The following is a 13,589-nucleotide window of genomic DNA, read 5'->3' on the forward strand; positions in this document are numbered from 1 at the left end:
CCTGTATTTTTCCCTTGACTACTTTCTCCAAGACCGTGACAACGACTTCTGATATGCTGATCGGTCGGTAATTTGCAACCGTAGTCTTGGATCCTCCTTTATGCAGTGAAACTATTTTCACCTCTTTCCACACCTTCGGGACTAAACTAGACCCGAGACTCAGATTAAACAACATGGTCAAGGGCAATGATAATTCCTTAGCCGCTTCACGCAAGACGCGTGCCAGGGTACCATCAAATCCCACCGATGTATTCACATTAAGGTTCTATAATAGACTATTCACTTCCATTCATTCATCACAATTCCCGTATAAACTAATGGTTCCTTCATTTTTTCAATGTCACCACCTGGATGATATACTTTTGCAAAGTGTGCCCTCAGTAACTCCACTATATCGACTGATTCAGTGACTTCCTTACCATCGTCATTCCTTAAAATCATTTTGCCGTGTACAGTTTTTTTCTTGCTTGCAGCATATTGAAAGAACTGTTTGGGATTCTCTTTAGTTTGCATAGCTAGTTTCCTGTCATAATCCGCTTTTGCTTTTTTTACCACACTCCTTACCCTTCTGGCTTGTACTTTATTCAGTTCTTGTGCCTGCAGGTCACCACTTTCTTTAAATTCCCTCCGCAGCTGTTTCTTTTTTTTTTTTTTTTTTTTTGCAGCTCAAACTTAATGGTGTTATTCATCCATTTAACCCTAACTTGTTTTACTATTCGGACCCTAGGTATACAATCAGCCATAACCTCCTGTAAATGCTCCTCGACCACTTCCTATGCTCTATGGACATCCAGCTCTTCCAGTTGTACATGCCATGGCACTGATCCATGCAATCTCCTAAGCTTGTCATAATTGCCACCATGTAATTCCACATATACCCTGTCTTAATCGAAAATTCCACACTTTTAGCCACCTCCCAGGTCAAGATCTTATGATCACTCTCACCATTAGGTGGCAATATGGTCATATTCATTACAGTCAAATTCTGAGATGCTATTACCAGGTCAAGCACTCTCCCACCCCTAGTATTTTCAATGACATGCTGTCTCAGATAGTTATCCCTTTAATAACTGAATAAAATCCATTTCCTTCCTCACATGTGTCCTCTTCCTTCCAATGAATGTTACCATAGTTGAAACCCCCCCATAATAATTACCCTCCTTCCATCAATTTGTTTATGCATACTATCTCCACCATCTATTCCATCACCTGGTCTATAGCAGCACTCAACTGTATATTTTATTCTGCCAGTCTCAATCTCACACCAAATAGCCTAAAATGAGCTTCTTTCACTATCCTGCGTTACAACTTCAATTCTCCTTGGCTGCAGTTCATCAGCTATCATCAATAACACCCCTCCCCCATTTTATTTTCTCTGTCCCTCTTAAACACACCATAACCTACACATTCTATCCCACTAACTATTTCATCTTCCGTCAGCCATGTTTCACTAATGAAAATAACCTGTGGCCAGGAAGGGCCAATCAGGGCCAAAAATTCTTCCTTCTTGTTCCTAAGACTCCTGGCATTAATATACATGAACTGCAGTGATTCCTTTGTCCCCCCCCCCTTTAGCTTGATGCGTTATTCTAAATGTCCCATTCCCATTTTTGTCCTTAGTGCTGGCTCGGGTACATTATATACATTCTTACACTCAACTGTCTCACTGATGTCTGCATAACCACTCATCCTCCCCCCCCCCCCCCTCCTTGGTAGTTCTAGTTTCCCTGGTTCTGCACATCCATTTTCACTTCATTCAGCTACACTTTTTCCAGTCTCGGCACATCAAGCCCATTTAAATGCAGTGCCATCCATCTTGTATAAATCCTTTCGCCCATCAAACTCATTCCACACATCCATGAATTCCACACCACACCGTCTGCATAACCTGCGCATAATATCATTTGCGATTATGGCCCTCCTTCTAAACTCCTCTTTGTCATACCGCCGCAACAGACTCATTATTCTAACTCTGTCACTCTTTTCTTTCGCTACCTTTAACAATATTTTCAAGTCCTCTCTCATAAAGAATTTATCTCCTTTCAATTCATTCGTACCTGCCACAATTATCAATTCTTTCACCCTCTGTTTTTGCACTCTAATGCTCTCACTTACTTCCTTAAATTTCGCACCCGGTAAGTACGATTTAGTTACACTCCCATGTATCACTCCTCTTAATAACGAGTCACCATACAACACTCTTTCCTTCATTTTAGAAACTTTTCCACTCTTACGCTGTTTATTTACATTAGCCGAATCACTCTGGAAAGAGTTTTGCAGGTGCTCTAATTGCTGCTGAGCATTTTGTATCACTGCTCGCAACCTAGCGATCTCATTTCCTACAAATAAATCCTCATTTTTTTTTTATCGTTCAAACCATTTTCTCTCTATGTATAGTTGCTTTCACTCTTTCTTTGATCACCGCTCTCATTGCCATCTTGTACATCGCAATTCCCTATCAAGCCACTATTTTCACTCCCATTCTGGCTTTCTTCAACCATAACTGTCTCGAAACCTGACACATACTTCAACTCCTCACTTTGCTTACAATTTCTGCACAGTCTCCCACCACTATCACCTTCATTCAAAGTCCAGCCTCATTCGGGAATGCATACATCCACACACATCACATTGGACAAACTCTCTCACATTATAGTTTTGAACAATGGCTTCGTATTTTTGGACGCCATTATCTTACGTCGCAATGGCGCCATATTCAAATCTAATGTATGTTGGCAATGACGAGTTTGGATTCAGGAAACAGCAGGGGACAAGAGAAGCAATCTTAGCTCTAAGTGGAGAAGAATCAAAATACTCTGATTATCTTTGGAGAAAGCCTTCGATAGTATTGACTGGAATCAAATGTTTCACCTCCTAAAAACAATAAAGGTAGATTGGAGAGATAGAAGGCTCATATTTAGTCTTTACAAGCACCAGGAAGCCCTAATAGAAGCAGCTAGCAAACAACAAAAACCGCAATAGGAAAAAAATGTAGAGGTGTAAGACAGGTTTGCTCTCTTTCACCCATATTGTTTAATCTGTACATTGAAGATGCAATAAATAAACTGAAAGAGCAAATAGAAACAGGAATTAAGATGAATGGAATTGATATTAACTGGCTACGGTTTGCGGATGATATAGCAATTATAGCTGATAACGAAAACAAACTGAAAGTCACCCTAACAAAGATGGAAGAAATCTTCACACAGTGCAGCCTAAAAATTATTTATAAGAAAACAAAATTATTAATTACAAGTAAAGCAAATCTAATAAAAATAAACCTGGAAATAAATAATAACCTAATACAACAGGTATCCTCTTTTAAATATCTTAGAAATCTTATCACAGAAGATGGAAGAAACCAATCAGATATTAAAGCACGAATAATCCTAGCCAAAAAAGCATTCTATAACAGAAGAAACATTTTTACCAGTAAAGGACTTAGCATCCAGCTCAAAAAAAAGTGGAATCATAGATATGGAGCATTGCATTATATGGTTGTGAGGACTGGACTCTAACAAAACAATACATGAAATGTTGGAGGCATATGAACTTTGCTGCTGGAGAAAGATGATGAAAATTAGTTGGACAGAAAGTAAAAGTAATGAAGAAGTTCTAAATATAGTTCATGAAACACATCAATAAGAGAAGAAAAATCCTAATTGGACACCATTTGAGTCATGGGGGAGTGATTACAGAAATAATAGAGGGGGCCTGTAGAAATGAAGAGGCCACGAGGCAGACAAAGAATTTAATATATGAATAACATGATGATGCTAACTGGCGCTAAGAGCTATGAAGAGATAAAAAGAAGATCACAAGACAGGATGTTGTGATATAATGCTATATTTACCAATCTTCGGATTGATGCATCAAAGAAGAAAAAGAAGAGGGAGTATGCAAGGCCTTTATACCCTATCTAGCATTTGGAGACTGAGTGGGCAGTACAATCTCCACTGGTAGCCAATCAGAGATAGCTAACCCATGTCTATCACTAATTATAAGCAGCCCCCAATGAAGAGGCTGGCAAACAAGTACTGCCATCTCTTGTTACCTAACCCAAACAGGATATGTTACTGTCTGAAATAATGTGGTCGATTTTCTTGAGTTTACGGTACGAAAAACCGGATTTTCCGGGAGGACAAAGCCGCTTACCCATGCCAGAGACGACTAACTCGGGAATCGGCCGAAAATAGGCTTAGAAAAGTTCCTCCAGTCAGCTAGTCGACGATTGGTCTTGAATCTAAGTCTAATTTCGAGCGACCAAGCACAAAGGATGCAAGTGCCACTTCCACTGAGCTACACAGGCCTATAAAAAAAATAAATAAAAATTAATTTATAGATGCAAAAATATATAAAATCTTTTATATGTTACAACTTGCAAAGAGTTAAAAAGTTTTACTCGTTTTGTGTCCTCAAAATTAAAATGTTTAGCTATTTCGTTTTCATTCGATATAATTACAAGTGAAGTGAAGATCTAATTATGATTTCGACTACAAACGTTCTTGTCAAACGTTTGTAGTTGAGATCGTAAAGAATGTTTTACATAAAATAAATCACCTAACACCTTTTATTCCCTAACACGCAGAACCATATTAGTTAGATGGGTGAAGCACATATGCTTTTCATATTTCCCTTTGTCTGAGAGGGAAGCTCTTTGAGTGGGGAGTTACTGAGCTTTAAGCCCGCCCTGGAATGGAGTGAGTTTAGCTGTGTTCAGCGGAGTATAGAATTGACTTGGGTCTTTTGAATATTTGTAGAATTCTGCTTCATTGTAGTCTGAAGCTTGCTTGATCAGCAGGTTTGGATGATTGCTTGTCTTGGTGAAGAACTTTTCTGCTAGATCATGAAGGAGGGATGTGATGTAGGGAATGTTGACTTCTATGTGAATCTGGGAGGTTCTAATGAACCATGGGGCGTCCTATTCCCAAGTAGGGAGTAGACGAGGCCTTTATACCCTATATAAATTTTGGAGACTGAGTAGGTAGTTCAATCTTCCACCGGTAACCAATCAGAGATAGCTGGCCCATGTCTATCACAGATTATGGGCACTACTGATGAAGAGACCATCAAACAAATGCTGCCATCTCTTGGTGCTTAAGGCTAACAGGATATGTTATTATCTGAAATAATGTGAGTACTACGGTCGATTTTCTTGAGTTTACGGGATGATTTTTCACAATAATGTACAAATATAAATCAGTGGTGGTCAAGACAAACGCATGACATCTGGTGACTCTGACGCCAGTGCATTACTCCTACCCTGACGACTGTAACTGCTCACCGCACAAATCTTCTAACTTAAAAGCTTGTGTGTTTACTTGGTAAAAAAAAAAAAAAACATAATTTAATGAAACCGAATTCATTAATTTTTCATATTTATGTTCCTTATCAAGCATCAGACCTTGTGAGATGAAAACTGATGAAACTAGCCTTGTTTTGCTTTGTTTCTTTGGCCCCATCCAGTTCCGGAGTAGTTCATCTCTGGCACGCATGTAGAGTTTTTCTCCCACAAACTGAACCCAGATCTCGCTGTTTTAGACAGCAATATATATATATATATATATATATATATATTGCCCATGAGATGACAACAGTTGTCTGCAATACTCTCCTTCCCAGTTGCCTTTGGATGTGCCCAAAGATGGAATATTATAGAAAGAGAAAACTATGTAAAAATGCTTGTGTTAACCTGTGGTAAACTTCCTAACTCTAAATTAGTAGAAGAAGAAAAAGAAGAAGACAAACAAACACTTGCAGCTACAAATCTAGTGATATAGAAAAGTAATTTTTGCTTGACCTAATTTTCAGCCAGTTCACTAGTTATGGAGGTAAGTATAGTTTCAATACCACAACTCGAAAAATTTCCCAAATAGCACATAACGTTGGGAACAATACTCTGTTTTCTATCATAATTATGGCACATTTGGTTAATTCACACTGAACAGAAATGCATTAAACTTGCCACAATAATAAAAGATGGAGACCTGTTGCAACTGTGAGTTTTCAAGTTAGGACTATAAAAATACCATTTCCCCTTTTCAGGAATAAAATACATTAGAGAACCTGTTTAAGTACTAATGGTGAGCAGTATAACTGGCTGTTCTTCAGCTGAGACGAGTGACTATTGCTATTTCCGTCATATATCTTCCTCTGCTAACTGCTGTATTTATTATTATTAGTAGTAGTAGTATTGCATCACATCTCCATGGACTCAACTTGGGAGGGAATCTCTCCCACAACCAGCACCTTGACACTACTTAATCCTGCATCCATATTTATGCAGGATTAAAAATCCATTGTGATTCATAGCTGATTTACCTGAATATGGGATAAAAAGTCCCCCCCACACCCCCCAAAAAATCTGCTACCTCTATATGATATCAGCAGACTCAACATTGAAAAGTCGATAAAAAAAATCCCTTTTGGCGCAACGCAAATGAGACTCAGATCTTTTCCAACCAAAGGACGCCCTGTCTGATCATTTCTAATGGAAGGTGAGTTTAATTATAGATTTCAAGTTATTTAGAACCAGTTCACAGGATAAATAAGCATGGGAAAATCTAATATATTTTTTATCAAAAGGAGTAGGCGAAGTTCATTTAACCCAAACATTTTGAAGATCGATGGGAAAGCCAGCCTCTAGCTTTCACTATCAATAATAGCTGGTCAAAGGTTATCAGTGATCATGGGGAGAGAACAGCAAACGTTGCTACTATCTTGTGGTTCCTAACCCATATTTAATTGAGGGATAAAAACTCGATTTTCTGAGTTTCTGGAAGGAAATTCCGCTTGCACATGCCAACGATCGACTAACTCGGGGTCAGATTGAAAAAGGCTAGAAAATGTTGCTGTAGTCAATGACTAGAATCGAAACCTATTGCTAGTCAGAGACGTCGTGAGGATTTTTGGCGCCTATGGCCAGGAAAGAAAACTGCGCGGTTCAAAAAAAAAAAAAAAAAAAAAACTTTAAAAATCTCAATTTTGGGGCCCACATTGGGCATAGCCTCACTACGCGTCTGCTGCTAGCAATACTATTGGAAGCAAAAATGCCATTTCCACAAGGCTAAACAGGTATAAATAATATAATTAAAACAAGTTCTTAGTTTTGCTATGCTCAACTGAGAGTAGAAACGGCAAAAAATCGAATTAAAAATTTTTAAAATCCATTGCAACCGTTTTAAGCCTCTTTCCTCATGCTCCTGGCAGTAGTTTGTCAAGCCGGAACCTCTGCAACTAACTTTCAGTGATATTCTTTAAGTCTTTATGTCCATGAATGCATTCATTTCAGTCAATGAGCCCTTGCTCCCCCCCCCCCCTGCACTGTATCACTTCACAGTGTTAACCCTAATGAAGTAACCAAATGGAATTAATAACAACAAGAAAGAAATATAAATTATTAAATCACCATTTGAATTCCTGAAAGAACACCCTTTAATACCATACACAATAGAAAAAATACATGGAAAATTTTTTCTCCTCCATAATATTATTCTAGTACTATTAAAAGAAAGTTTATGAAATGGTGCATCACGTTTAAGATAGTTCTACCAGCATGCATTGGAGACATTTAGAGAAATGAGAAAAATGCAATATATAATCAGTATGGTAACTGAGCAATGCGGAATTCACCTGTAGACTGCAGACTAGAACCTAATAACTTTTAAATCTTATAATATTTGCGCTTGAGAATTTTTTAAGTTTCATTAATGTAGAACTCACACTATTTTAGACGTAATATATTGTGCCAGGGTTAGAGACCAGAATATGTGACACGTCTGCCTCTCTTCATCAAATGTCACTTATGATTATTGATGGTCTTGGGCCAGATGTCTCTAATTGGGTACCAGTGGAAGTTGAACTCTCCCCTGAATTTGCATAAGTTAGATAGGACTAAAATGGTCTCATTTACTCCCTGCAAGAATTAAAAAGGAGTTGGCGGATTTTTTTTAAATTTCATAATTTTTCAAAAAAAAAAAAAAAAAAAAAAAATCAGCTAATGCCGTTTTGTTCCCGTATAGGAAGTAGACGTGAAAATAGTGTGGGTTCGACGGCCGATTTTCTTGAGTTTATGGGACGAAAAACCAGAATTTCTGGGAGAAAAAAATAAAACCCACTTGCCGGCATGCAGAGAACGACTAACTCGGGAACCGGTCGAAAAAAAGCTTAGAAAATTTTCCTCTAGTCGGCAACTAGATTTGAACCACAATTTTTGGGTTTCATAAATTTTGAATATTAGGTAAAGTGAAATTTCACCAAATATAATTTTATAAAACATCAGTTTTATTATTTCACGAGCGTGCTTATGATTTCTTCTATTTATTTATTTTTATTATATATCTCTATACTTTCACTCTTCCATCCAAATCAACACAAAATGTAGCACTTAGAGTCAAAGCCTACTTAATCTATGATTTGCCTTTTATTCCTCAAAAAGAGTATGCGAGGCCCTTTAGACCTAACTTTTGAACCCTAGTGGGCAGCTAGCATTAGCCAATCATAGAATAGCTAACCCACAAATATCAGCGATTTCAATTGCACTAGGAGAAGGGTGCACTACAAACATAAGTGCACTTATCGTGTATAGCACTACAAACTTAAGTGCAGCCATATCGTGTACACTAACCCTAACGTAATATATTATTTACTGAAATAGCGTAGGATATCCGGTCGATTTTCTTGGATTCACAGGACTAAAAACCCGAGTTTCTGAAAGAAAAACTCAACTGCCCATACTTGAGATCAACTAACTCGCGAACCGAACCACTCAAAGAAAGGTTCAGAACTTTCTTTATTCGCTACTAGACCAGTTCTTCCAGAGGACTAGCCAGCACTGGATTATAATATGAAGATAATGTGTATTCTTGTCTTAACCCTGAGATAATGTGTATCTGGCTAGCATCTGATTTTACATCAAACCATCTCCTTGTATTTCCTTCAATTCTATCTGCTGATTGACAACTTAAATATAGACTATGTATTGCTCTGTATAATGTTCCATTCACCACATATGTTTTGAAAACCTTTTCTGGGCAAGTTGTCCAATGTCTTTTCCAGATCTACAAAAATTAAGTACAGATCTTTGTCATATTCCGATGATTTCTTAACTATTTGTCTTGAAGTGAAAATCTGATCTTGACAACCTCTGTTTGGTTGAACCCAGCTTATCCTTATCAAAGTTTCTCTTCCACAATGTTTCTGAACCTCTTTTCAAATATGTTTGCATAAATCTTACCTGGAACACTAAGCAGAGAAATTCCTCTGTAATTCTCACACTCAGTTTTATTCCATTTTTTATATATATAGGTACTATGGGAGCTCTACTCCGATCATTGGAATTTCGATCTTTCCAGTCACTCTGAATTTTGCAGAGTAGCCATGTTTTCTACATGAAGTATTGGAAGTATACTCCTCTTTCATTCCTTTGAAAGTTTTCAAGTACAGCTCCCTGATTAGTTTGTTTAATAGTCTTTCAAAGTAATTACTCCAGACATCTTGGATATTTTTATCTTCAGTTTAAATGTCAACTTTATTATCTTTGATTCCTTTTACAGTACTCTTTCTTCTATTTCTAAGCTTCATCGATCCCCTCCAGTACGTTTTGCCACCTTCCTGATATATTTATTTTCTATACTCTTACCAGTCTTCCCATTACTTTTGTTTACCTAATTTTACAAATAGCTCGCTTATATTTTTCTCTTTATTCTTTTAGGGAATTTGCTAATTTGTTTGCTAGGAACTTTTAGTATACTTTCGTCTTTTCCAGGACTGATTCTTTAACTTCTTGTGTCCAGCATGGTGTTCTAATTTTTTTGGCCTTGCACAAAATTTCACCACATACTTCCCTACCTGAATCAACCAATGTCTTCGTCAGAGTTTACCACTGAGACTCCAATTTTGGTTCCTGTTTTAAAACTGCTGCAAATTTTCTTCGGTAATGTTTGCATTATTGAAGAAAATTTGCAGCAGTTTCAAATCCTCTATATGCTTTTGAATCCTAAACGAGCAGAATGATGTCATTATCAACAAGAACATAGTGAGTCCTCTTATTTCTTGTCTCTTCTCTCCATATGTACTTGTGCACATCTCTATGTTGAAACATGGTGCTATTAATGAGTAGTCCGTGTCCTGAGGATAAGTATAGTAAATATTTACCTTACTTATTAGCTTTTCCCTTTTCTCCAAATTTTTCCAAAATGTTTCTACATAATAACAGCTGAGATTCATTTCCTATTCTGCTGTTCAGGTGTCTAACAAGATCGCTTTTTCCACTTTCTTTGTAAGTTGCCTGTTCTAATTACGCAAAAAATCCCCCACTTCTTACTTAGAACCTTCTGAGAGATCTTAGCACAAATAGGTTTCATTATACATTTCTGCATTTTGAAGTTTGTCCAAATAACTCGTCTTTAAACTATCTTGTCTTGCAATCAATATGCTTATATTGATGTTCGGTGTTAAATGATATTGCTAATTTTTCATTTTTTCTTCTCTTCCAGAATTTGGCATTTGTCTGTCCCGGCTTTCTGGTCTTTCCACCTTGTCAATGGGTTTCCTCTCTCTCTTTTCCCCTTTGGTATATATCTATGCACCTCTTTTGTAGCCGATATACTGTATTTCCACCTTGAATAGATATTTTTTCTATATTCCTTAACCTTTTCATTTATACGAGTATTATAAATATCTAATTCTTTTCTGAGGTTTTCATTTATTATACTCGTATGATCCAATGTTGTGCATACTTCAATTGTTCTTAAAAATCTCCCCTATGCAGTTTGTATTGTGCTTTCATCTTTCTTTTTAGCCGCCCTCGTTTTTGAACCATGTAACAGAGTAGAAGTGGCCATTACTTTTGTAAAATTTTAGTCGTTTCTCGTCGTTTTTTTTTATTATTATTCAGTATCCTTTTAATTGTTCCACAGATTTTTTGAAATTTATTTTTTCATTTCTATATCTTTAAGGTATGTTATTATGCACCTAAATAATTACATTGTCATCTGTTCTATTATTTTATTTTCTATAACTATTTTTAATCTAACATGATCCCGACCTTCAAATGCCATGATTTTTTTCTTTTCTTCAATATTTAAATTGTATTGTTAGGCTTATTTTGTTTAATTAACCACTTTCCTACATATCAACCCAGACAAGAACCCCATAGGACTCCTATATATTAAATTAAAAGATATTTCTGAAGGTTTGACAAAAATTATGAAATCTATAAAATAAAACCCACCAACCAAATTCACAACATGCTACCTTTTCCAAAGAAAACTCTCAGCAATGATGCTACCTGGCATATACGAAGTACCATGTTCGTCTAACTTGTTTTATTGTGGAATTTAGAGACATATGTCTCTAAATTAAATTCTCTTTTTCCAATAATTTGTTTTAGCACATAAGTATTGTTTATACATGATCTTCCATGCCTGAAACCAGTTTGTTCATCAGAGAGTAATTGTTTGCAATATTTCTCCCTTATTCAGTATTTTACTGTAAATTTTGTAACCTGAATTTAATAAACTTATTTCTCTGTAATTTACACAATCATCTCTGTCTCCTTTCTTAAATATAGATATAGCTTTAGCTTTTAACCAATCTGATGGAACCTCACATTTCCTCCAAGTTATTTATTAATTTTAAGAATCTCCTATGTAAATATTCTCTGCTATGAAGTCTATCTTCATGCTCGGTGTTAATGCTACCCCAACTCCTTCCTTTCCTTGATTATTATTGCCTGGAAATACCATCTTATACTTATTTCGTAATATCACACGTTTTTGTCTTAACACGTTCATTGCCAATGACGCGATATCGCGCGATGCGAGTTCTCACCGAATGGCCGATCGCGCGTTATCGCGTGGGCGTCGTTAACTAAATAAAAAAATAAAAAAAATTTGGCCACCCCACGAAATTCCAATTTTCAGCTTGGCAATGAACGTGTTAATGATGCCAATTATCTCCACTTACGTCGTACTTTCCCAATTCAAGTTCGATTTCCTTTATATTGATGGTTCGTCTGATGTTGGGTGTATTCTTCTGTTTACTGTTCACCCTGGTTACCTGAAAAAAATAGCAAGGACCTTGTTTAGCCGGGAGGTGCCCCCCCCCGCAGGCATGAAATCTCATCATGTACTATCATATGCATTTGTGGTTTAAGCCAATAATAAATACAATGTCGTGGCTGAGTCCTAAATTACGAACCCATTCTCGTGGGAATTGGACGTTAGGTCAGAAACCCCAGGCAGTTCTCAGCATTAAATTCGTTTACGTCACCGCGTTTACCCATTACTGGCAAACGTTTATTGATCACTTAGAGGCTAGGTGTGCCCATTTATAGTAGCCGCACACGACGCTGATATCACATGGTATTCGTTATTGTGCCAAATGCGTAAATCGGGGGAGGGATTCTTAACTCAGTGTATAATCTTAAAATTTAATGAAGTCCCAGAAGTGAGAACTTTACTCAGCTCATCATTTTCTACTTAGTATAATATTGATTGTTGGTAGATACAACTATCAAATATAAGATACATACATTTAGGAAAATTGAACTTAATAAAAGTACGAAATCAGTTAATGGAATTTAACGTACGAATTTAGACAGAAAACAAATAAGTAATTATTCCATTGTATAAGATTTGTTCAAATGATATTTTGATAGTGCAACAGAATTATGGAGTTCTTTAATGTGCAGAATATTCACACTTTAATGTAGGAAGTATTTTTACTTGGTCATACAGTATATTATATATGCTTATGAGCCAAAAGATAAACTCAGTTGTTTCTGAAATTTGCTGCTGGTGGAAGCATCTAGGTTTGTATCTTGTTCTCATGAACAACAGTCATATATCATCCCCCACTTTCACTGCTAATTCTATTGGGGATTTGTTTTCAAACAGGCATTGTCCTACCTGGTAGGACAATACCCGTCTTCCAGTAGGATAACACCTCATGTCACAAGGCTCATATTGTACAAACATGGTTCGAAGAGCACATTCAAGCATTTCGCATTTTTCCCCTGCCCCCATCTAATTCTTCTGATCTGGATTCTGCTGAACATTTCTGAGATGATGCAGCATACAGCATCTGCCAGTAAGAAACTAGTGCCTTGCTTGTTCACCATCCTCTGGGATCACCTTATGTGGTCAAGCGAACTCAATGCCAAGATGGGTAGAAATAGTTATCTGGACCAGAGGATGCCACATGCTACTGTGATGGTCATATATTTTGACTAATTGTAAAGCACATTCCTTTTTTGGATGTCTATATTGCTATGCATTACGGATAGGTTCAGAACAGTTTTAAACTTTACTTAAGTCTCAATGGTGGGAGCTAGTGCGTTTTACATAATGGAACACTAAGGCAACTGATGAGACGTCAACAGCCTCTACATACAAGCAGACCAATAATGAAGATAGTAAACAGTTTACATGTTAAGTAACACTTGGGTAAGAGTTTAAAAAAGAATATAATTTCTTGTAAAGTATAATATACTGTATAAACAAGTGAAGGGGAAAAAACATCCTACAACTGTCACCACCATGTGCAGACCTTTTTCATGGAGAAATTTGAAAATGAAATCTTCACCA

This window comes from Typopeltis vanoorti, chromosome 7 (genome assembly GCF_054136105.1).
Source record: "Typopeltis vanoorti isolate ZY-2024b chromosome 7, IOZ_Tvanoo_1.0, whole genome shotgun sequence".
NCBI lineage: Eukaryota > Metazoa > Arthropoda > Arachnida > Uropygi > Thelyphonidae > Typopeltis > Typopeltis vanoorti.